Source organism: Sorghum bicolor, unplaced genomic scaffold (genome assembly GCF_000003195.3).
Source record: "Sorghum bicolor cultivar BTx623 unplaced genomic scaffold, Sorghum_bicolor_NCBIv3 super_46, whole genome shotgun sequence".
Classification (NCBI taxonomy): Eukaryota; Viridiplantae; Streptophyta; class Magnoliopsida; order Poales; family Poaceae; genus Sorghum; species Sorghum bicolor.
Window position 1 is genome coordinate 70,801 of NW_018396421.1, and position 8,413 is coordinate 79,213.

At 38.5% G+C, this 8,413-nt stretch overlaps 1 long non-coding RNA gene across 1 annotated transcript; it reads right to left on the minus strand.

Annotated features, from left to right (window-relative positions):
* Positions 1-1,404: 1,404 nt before the first annotated feature.
* On the minus strand, positions 1,405-3,723 carry LOC110431516. The gene is made up of 3 exons (XR_002448956.1): positions 3,350-3,723; positions 3,170-3,238; positions 1,405-1,443 (listed from the first exon to the last, which is right to left on the minus strand). It is a non-coding gene; the product is annotated as an uncharacterized LOC110431516 (long non-coding RNA).
* Positions 3,724-8,413: the final 4,690 nt, after the last annotated feature.

Here is an 8,413-nt window from a genome sequence, read left to right on the forward strand (position 1 = left end):
AATTAAGTGGCCCACATGCACCCATCGTTGTCTCAAAGACTTCTGATCGGCGTGCACGAGTTCCAAATGACTCAAGAAGTCTGTCGGGTGTCCTCGGGAAACCCGAATCATCCACGTTTTAACTCATACAGGATCAACATGGAGTTACCACAACATTACAACATTTGTTACAAAAAAAAACTTACATCACAGTGCGGAAGATTTATAATTTAATTTACAACATATGATGAAGTATAAACTTAACTAAATTTCCAAAAGGTGTGTAGAGTAGCGGAAGCATCATAGGTGAAGCTTCTAAGGTAGAAGAGGTGGATAAATCATGTCGCGCCCACCGACATGACCTCCATTAGCAGCCTAAGTCAGCACCTGCAACCGGGGTTATAAAACCCTGAGTACAAAAGTACTCAACAAGACTTAACCGACTAGAAAAGAGGTGAAGACTCAGGTATGCAGGCTATAGGGATTTAAGGTAAGGCTTTAGCAAGATCAAAGCATTTCTTTTGCATAAAAGCTTACTAAGAGTAAAACCTACTTTCAAGTTTTAACTCAAGATCATCATTTATGACTAACCAAAATTATTATCAAACTTTCATAAGCAAACCACCTCTTTCTTATACCAAAGTTCATTTATTACTACGATGATGGTGTGAGGATTGAGGCTCCATATCCGAGGAAACACGGCGATTCGAATCGATTAAACCCAGCTGGGATTCAGTACCACACGACATATGTAGAACTTAATCTTGCATATGTCAACCTGTTTCTATAGATCCTCCCATACAAGAACGGGTCCAGCGTCACCCGAGAGTACAGTACACCACCATCCTACAGCCAATCTAGATGTTTCCCGGTCATCTCAGATCCGTAAGGTGGGTACACGCTACTCTCGCCATCTCTCCACTCCCAGTACGCGGTTAGCCGTTCTCAAGTATCGGAATAGCTATAGGTAAGGCTTACCGCCGCATGTGGGCTGTACTCAAAGGTCTCAATCACAACAGGCCAATCAACGGTACGGTCCTTAATCGACACAGTTGGAGACACTACTTTAAGACTCCATTCTTAAAGCAAGTCCACCGACCGGTCTCAAGCTTGAACATTATCAACCATAAAAGTATTCCACAACAACCCTTCAAACTTTCTCATTTGAAAACTTATCTAATAAGCAGGGCTAAGCATACTAAGCATTTTCATAAAACAAGTATCAAGGTTAATATGGAAATCATCAAGGTAGGTAATGCAGCAAATAGGATTCACTCAACTCCTATTCACCTAATGCATCATATTAACTCAAGTGATATAAATAACTTTATGAAAATACAAGGATAGGGTTTAATGTCCGGGGCTTGCCTTGGCCGGAAGGGAAGTCCGACAACTCAGCAAAACCAGATGGATCCACAAACTCGGAAGCAACCCACTGAGGATTAGATTCCTCCGGAGCGTAGTCTACACGTAGAGGTGCATATGCATGATCAATGAGATGTTCATGACATGATAAAGACAGGTTACAAGTTCTTGGATGATAACAACAAATATAACTACCTCGAGTACAACTTACCTTCACGGTATAGAAACAAACTAACTTAGTTATCAAAGCATAGATTATTACTAAGCAAATTTTATCATCTTCATTAAGCAAGGTTGTGTAGCTATCAGGCAACAAAGATCATTTATATGAAATAATCTATAACCAAGGAGCATATCATGTCAGGTAACCATTGGTTGTCAATCAATCCCAAAGATCAAACAAAACCTAAAATGATTAGGTTTTCTATTTATCTTAATCAATCCTTAATTAAATATTAATGGCAGTAATTAAGTATTAACATCAAACAATAATTAAGTGCCAAAGGTCATTGAAAGATAATGACCTCAGGTCATCACCCAATCCCAAAAGCACTCAAATTCTAATTTGGAAATTAAGCAACTCATTATTTAAGTAAAGGCTAGCTAAAAACAAACAACTCTATTTGCACACATAACCAGGACAGCAGCATATACACAACTTCATTCAACCATAATTAGAGATCCAAACATCCAATAAAGGTGATATTAGACTTTCTGGAAAGCTTATATAATTTTCTACAACTTTGTTATTATCTTCGAGAACTGATTTAATAGATAACATGGCCAAACAGTATGAATAAACAATTCTGTCCAGACCTTGGACAGAATCAGACATTAAGCTTCATACATCTATAACCAGAGTTCTAGATCACCAAAATTCATGATCCATAACATTTTGGAAAGCTTATGAACATTACTACAATTCATCTTTTATCATGAAAGCATGATTCATAAGTTTAGTAGGTTGAAATTGCACAACTACAGAAACTGATCCAGAAATCACTAATAATTTAATTATAGACAAATAACATTTCATTTATGTTTCAAACTTGGACCTGGGCAAAACCTAGCTCACCAATAGTTGAAATACATCAAAGAGATACTAGAAAATATCATGGTCCTCCCTAAATAAATTCTTTTTATGTCTTTATTAATTCATTTAGATAAATAGACAAAGTAATAACCATATATCAAAAGTACACAATAAATTCTGAGAAAACTACAGAAGCTCATATATGCTCTCCAAAGTCTACTGTATAAATTTCATGCCACTTGGATAAGTATAGCAATTTCCATGAAAAAGATAAATTTCCATCACAAAGAAGCATGTAACGGCAAGATAAATAAGAAACTCGACATTTTCTACAAACACATAGCTAAATTATGTATCTATATGATATAACAACCACATATAAAGGTACAGAAACCATATTTTACATTTATTTATTTTTATTTTAATTGTAAACTATTTAATAAGCACTAAACAAGATAAATTAATAACTTCAACATATATCATCCAATGAATCTAAAAACTTAACCACAACACACACACATAATCATTAATCTACCATAAAAGTTTCATCTTAAAAGAAGCTATACAGCAATAGATATGAATTTCTTCCCTTTAAGCATAATTAAAAGACATAAATCATGACTAATTATTTTACTACAAAACATGGTCAGTTTCATATTTTTAATAAAAACTAGACATCTCAAGGAGCACAACAAAATTTGGTTCACCAAAATTGGAGTTTCCAAACTCCAGATATGAATTTTCAAAGATTTAACAAAACATCTACAAACAAGTCCTTATAGCACTATTCACCTGAGTCACAGTCTCTGCAATTAGACCCCTGGGAAACATCAAATTGTTGCACGAGGTCCCTAGCGCGAGCTGAAAACAGAGGAAGCTCGTCAGAGCTTGTGGTTTTGACGGTGGGATACATTTCTGTGGCAACGGAGTGGCGAGGAAGAGGTGCTAGGGCATGGAAGCATCATGCCACACCTGTAGCTGGCCCTGGAATGGCTAGAGACAGTCCGTCGCTCGCTGGCCACGTGCACGGGCGAACCAGTAGTGGTCGTGCCGGCGGCGAGATGATTCTCTGGCGGCTTCGTCGGTGCTGGTTACAAACAATGGGTTGATGAGCATCACCAAGCCACAAGGAAGCAAGAGCAACACACGAGGGGGCATGTGATGCTCTGGAAAGGTCTGGCCACGGTGGAGGCTCCGTGGCGGCGCTTTCGGCCGAAGTTGAAAAGGATGGATGAAATAGGTGCTATGGCAGGGTAGAGCGTGCAGTAAGAGGCGCAAAAGATCGCTGAGCTCTTGGCGAAGCTGCTGGGGTGCTCTGGTGGCGCGGAAAGGGAGCGGGCGAGGCGAATTTTGTGAGCGCATGGAGCTCGCCGGCGTTGAGCGTGAAAGAGAAAAGAGAGATTGCAGCACGGTGTGGTCACGGGAAGAAGTGGATGAGGACGCCAGGAGCTCGGCCACTTCACCGCGACCGCAAGCAGGCGAGCAACTGCGTGGCTGGGTGCGTGGCGGCGTCCTGAGCAGCAGTGTCTGTCGTGGCGGCAGTGCAGCCCGTGATCCTCATCGGTTACTGTAGCAGGCTTTATCCAACCAGTTTTGTGGTTTTGCAAAATTCGTCTAAATTTTGAACTGAAGACAAAATTCCACCAAAACAAAAGTTATTCAGAATTTTACAAACTACAAATCTTATTTTGGTGACCAAAGCCAATTCTGGGTGGAAAATGACGAATTTGACAAAACAGTTTGAATTTCAAATCCCAAATTGGGGAAATTCCAAATTTTGAATTGGAGCAGATTAGAATTTCCAAAATTACTTTTAATTTTTCCAAACAACTTGAAAAACTCCCAACATGAAAGTTGTTCAACTTTTTGAGCCCTACAACTTTCATGTTGACCACTTTTCAAAATTCCAAATAGATTTTGAATTGGGGATTCAAATCGGAAAAGGGGACAATTTCTGGAAAATTGTATTTTCAAAATTACTTTAAATTTTGTATTGAAACTCCAAAAACTCAAAACACCAAAGTTGTACATCTTGACAAGACCTACAACTTTTCTTTTGAACTCAACCTCAAATTTTGCTTGGTTTTTGAATTGCACAAAAGGGGGTAAAAACTATGTTTGAAATTAGGTTTTTTTTTTACCACCCTCCTTAACTAGGGATTAAACAACCATCATGAGCATCACTTCACCAGATAAACACACTTTAATTCCCTAAGCACAATCAACCAAAATAAACTTATTTTAGGTTGATGCATAATAATGTGCTTAACAAATATGCTTTGCAATGCTTATGATGACATGATCCATTTTTAGTGTTCGTAACATCAGGGATGTTACAGCCCTTCCCCCTTAAAGAAATCTCGTCCCGAGATTTCCAGGGTACTAAAACCCGTGGGGTTGAGTAATGGAAAAGGAAATGTGTCAAGCACATTAACTTCTGAGAAGTTCATACAACAATTACGATTGGTCCGAGAATTACAACTAAGATCAACAAGAAGTTGTAATCAATCAGGAATTTTTAGAGAATTCAAAGATATGAATCTCCAAATGAGCTTCCAAGGAGGATGAAAGCACGCTAACAGTAGATTATAGTGGAGCATGACCAGAGATCCCGATGTTTAACGAGGACCCTGTAGTATTTCCTTATGGCTGCAGTCCACAGGAGACTACAAGGTTCGACGCTATAACGTGATCACGGATCATGGTACCTACTATCGAGTACAGTTACAATAGCTTTCAATGATCTATGTTGGTTATCCAAGTCAGGGGCTTTAGGTAATTCCAAAGAGATATGGGCATGGATTCCCATAATATAGTTCAAAGAGTGGGATCACCTAAGTTGTGGGTCTATAAGGGGTCATGATCATAGACTTTGATAACAGCGAGCGCCCAGCAGTATTTCCTTATGGTCGCGAGCCATAGGAGACCCCAGGTTTCGGCGCTGTTACCTAAGTTATGGGCCATGGTACCTTAAGAGGACACAATCATAGTGACATTCAATCAACATAAATGTTGACAAATGACATCAAGGAGGTAGTAGGTGTCCGAATTAGATGCAATCAAGGAAGGTCACATGCATAACAAATGAATCAAGGATTAGGATCTTATGGAGTAAAAGATTATCAATCAGGTAACGAAACCTGGTACATGATGAGATTCATCAATAAAACAGCTATAACGAATAATAACTGTTTTTGAAGCATAAGGAGGGGCTTTTAAGTATCATTATATTGTCATGTTATGCATGATATGCAATATGCTCGCCTATACGTCTTCTCAACGGCGAGAGTGCTCTATCTTCATCATGTTAGTAGATTATAGGGCTTTATTTATAAACTATCTTCATCGCTCTGGATGGAATGTTGCAAGACTTTTGACAAAGCATTGTTGGAGTAGTTTGATTCTTCACTTGGCTTGTTGAAGAAGAATTGAAGTCCCTTTCAATGCCTTCTATTTGAGTCAGCAGACAGTCTTCACAGAACTCAGACAGCAAGCATAAGAAAAGTTAAGGAACATTTATAAGTTGTTATCCTCAAAACTTTTAATTTGTAAATTCCTTTTGAAGTTTTTCACAAGTAATGTTGCAGAAGATCCATGTATGAGCTCTGATACCAGCTGTGACAGAACCTCCTGAATTAAGTGGCCCACATGCACCCATCGTTGTCTCAAAGACTTCTGATTGGCGTGCACGAGTTCCAAATGACTCAAGAAGTCTGTCGGGTGTCCTCGGGAAACCCGAATCATCCACGTTTTAACTCATACAGGATCAACATGGAGTTACCACAACATTACAACATTTGTTACAAAAAAAACTTACATCAGAGTGCGGAAGATTTATAATTTAATTTACAACATATGATGAAGTATAAACTTAACTAAATTTCCAAAAGGTGTGTAGAGTAGCGGAAGCATCCTAGGTGAAGCTTCTAAGGTAGAAGAGGTGGATAAATCATGTCGCGCCCACCGACATGACCTCCATTAGCAGCCTAAGTCAGCACCTGCAACCGGGGTTATAAAACCCTGAGTACAAAAGTACTCAACAAGACTTAACCGACTAGAAAAGAGGTGAAGACTCAGGTATGCAGGCTATAGGGATTTAAGGTAAGGCTTTAGCAAGATCAAAGCATTTCTTTTGCATAAAAGCTTACTAAGAGTAAAACCTACTTTCAAGTTTTAACTCAAGATCATCATTTATGACTAACCAAAATTATTATCAAACTTTCATAAGCAAACCACCTCTTTCTTATATGGTGGTGTGAGGATTGAGGCTCCATATCCGAGGAAACACGGCGATTCGAATCGATTAAACCCAGCTGGGGATTCAGTACCACACGACATATGTAGAACTTAATCTTGCATATGTCAACCTGTTTCTATAGATCCTCCCATACAAGAACGGGTCCAGCGTCACCCGAGAGTACAGTACACCACCATCCTACAGCCAATCTAGATGTTTCCCGGTCATCTCAGATCCGTAAGGTGGGTACACGCTACTCTCGCCATCTCTCCACTCCCAGTACGCGGTTAGCCGTTCTCAAGTATCGGAATAGCTATAGGTAAGGCTTACCGCCGCATGTGGGCTGTACTCAAAGGTCTCAATCACAACAGGCCAATCAACGGTACGGTCCTTAATCGACACAGTTGGAGACACTACTTTAAGACTCCATTCTTAAAGCAAGTCCACCGACCGGTCTCAAGCTTGAACATTATCAACCATAAAAGTATTCCACAACAACCCTTCAAACTTTCTCATTTGAAAACTTATCTAATAAGCAGGGCTAAGCATACTAAGCATTTTCATAAAACAAGTATCAAGGTTAATATGGAAATCATCAAGGTAGGTAATGCAGCAAATAGGATTCACTCAACTCCTATTCACCTAATGCATCATATTAACTCAAGTGATATAAATAACTTTATGAAAATACAAGGATAGGGTTTAATGTCCGGGGCTTGCCTTGGCCGGAAGGGAAGTCCGACAACTCAGCAAAACCAGATGGATCCACAAACTCGGAAGCAACCCACTGAGGATTAGATTCCTCCGGAGCGTAGTCTACACGTAGAGGTGCATATGCATGATCAATGAGATGTTCATGACATGATAAAGACAGGTTACAAGTTCTTGGATGATAACAACAAATATAACTACCTCGAGTACAACTTACCTTCACGGTATAGAAACAAACTAACTTAGTTATCAAAGCATAGATTATTACTAAGCAAATTTTATCATCTTCATTAAGCAAGGTTGTGTAGCTATCAGGCAACAAAGATCATTTATATGAAATAATCTATAACCAAGGAGCATATCATGTCAGGTAACCATTGGTTGTCAATCAATCCCAAAGATCAAACAAAACCTAAAATGATTAGGTTTTCTATTTATCTTAATCAATCCTTAATTAAATATTAATGGCAGTAATTAAGTATTAACATCAAACAATAATTAAGTGCCAAAGGTCATTGAAAGATAATGACCTCAGGTCATCACCCAATCCCAAAAGCACTCAAATTCTAATTTGGAAATTAAGCAACTCATTATTTAAGTAAAGGCTAGCTAAAAACAAACAACTCTATTTGCACACATAACCAGGACAGCAGCATATACACAACTTCATTCAACCATAATTAGAGATCCAAACATCCAATAAAGGTGATATTAGACTTTCTGGAAAGCTTATATAATTTTCTACAACTTTGTTATTATCTTCGAGAACTGATTTAATAGATAACATGGCCAAACAGTATGAATAAACAATTCTGTCCAGACCTTGGACAGAATCAGACATTAAGCTTCATACATCTATAACCAGAGTTCTAGATCACCAAAATTCATGATCCATAACATTTTGGAAAGCTTATGAACATTACTACAATTCATCTTTTATCATGAAAGCATGATTCATAAGTTTAGTAGGTTGAAATTGCACAACTACAGAAACTGATCCAGAAATCACTAATAATTTAATTATAGACAAATAACATTTCATTTATGTTTCAAACTTGGACCTGGGCAAAACCTAGCTCACCAATAGT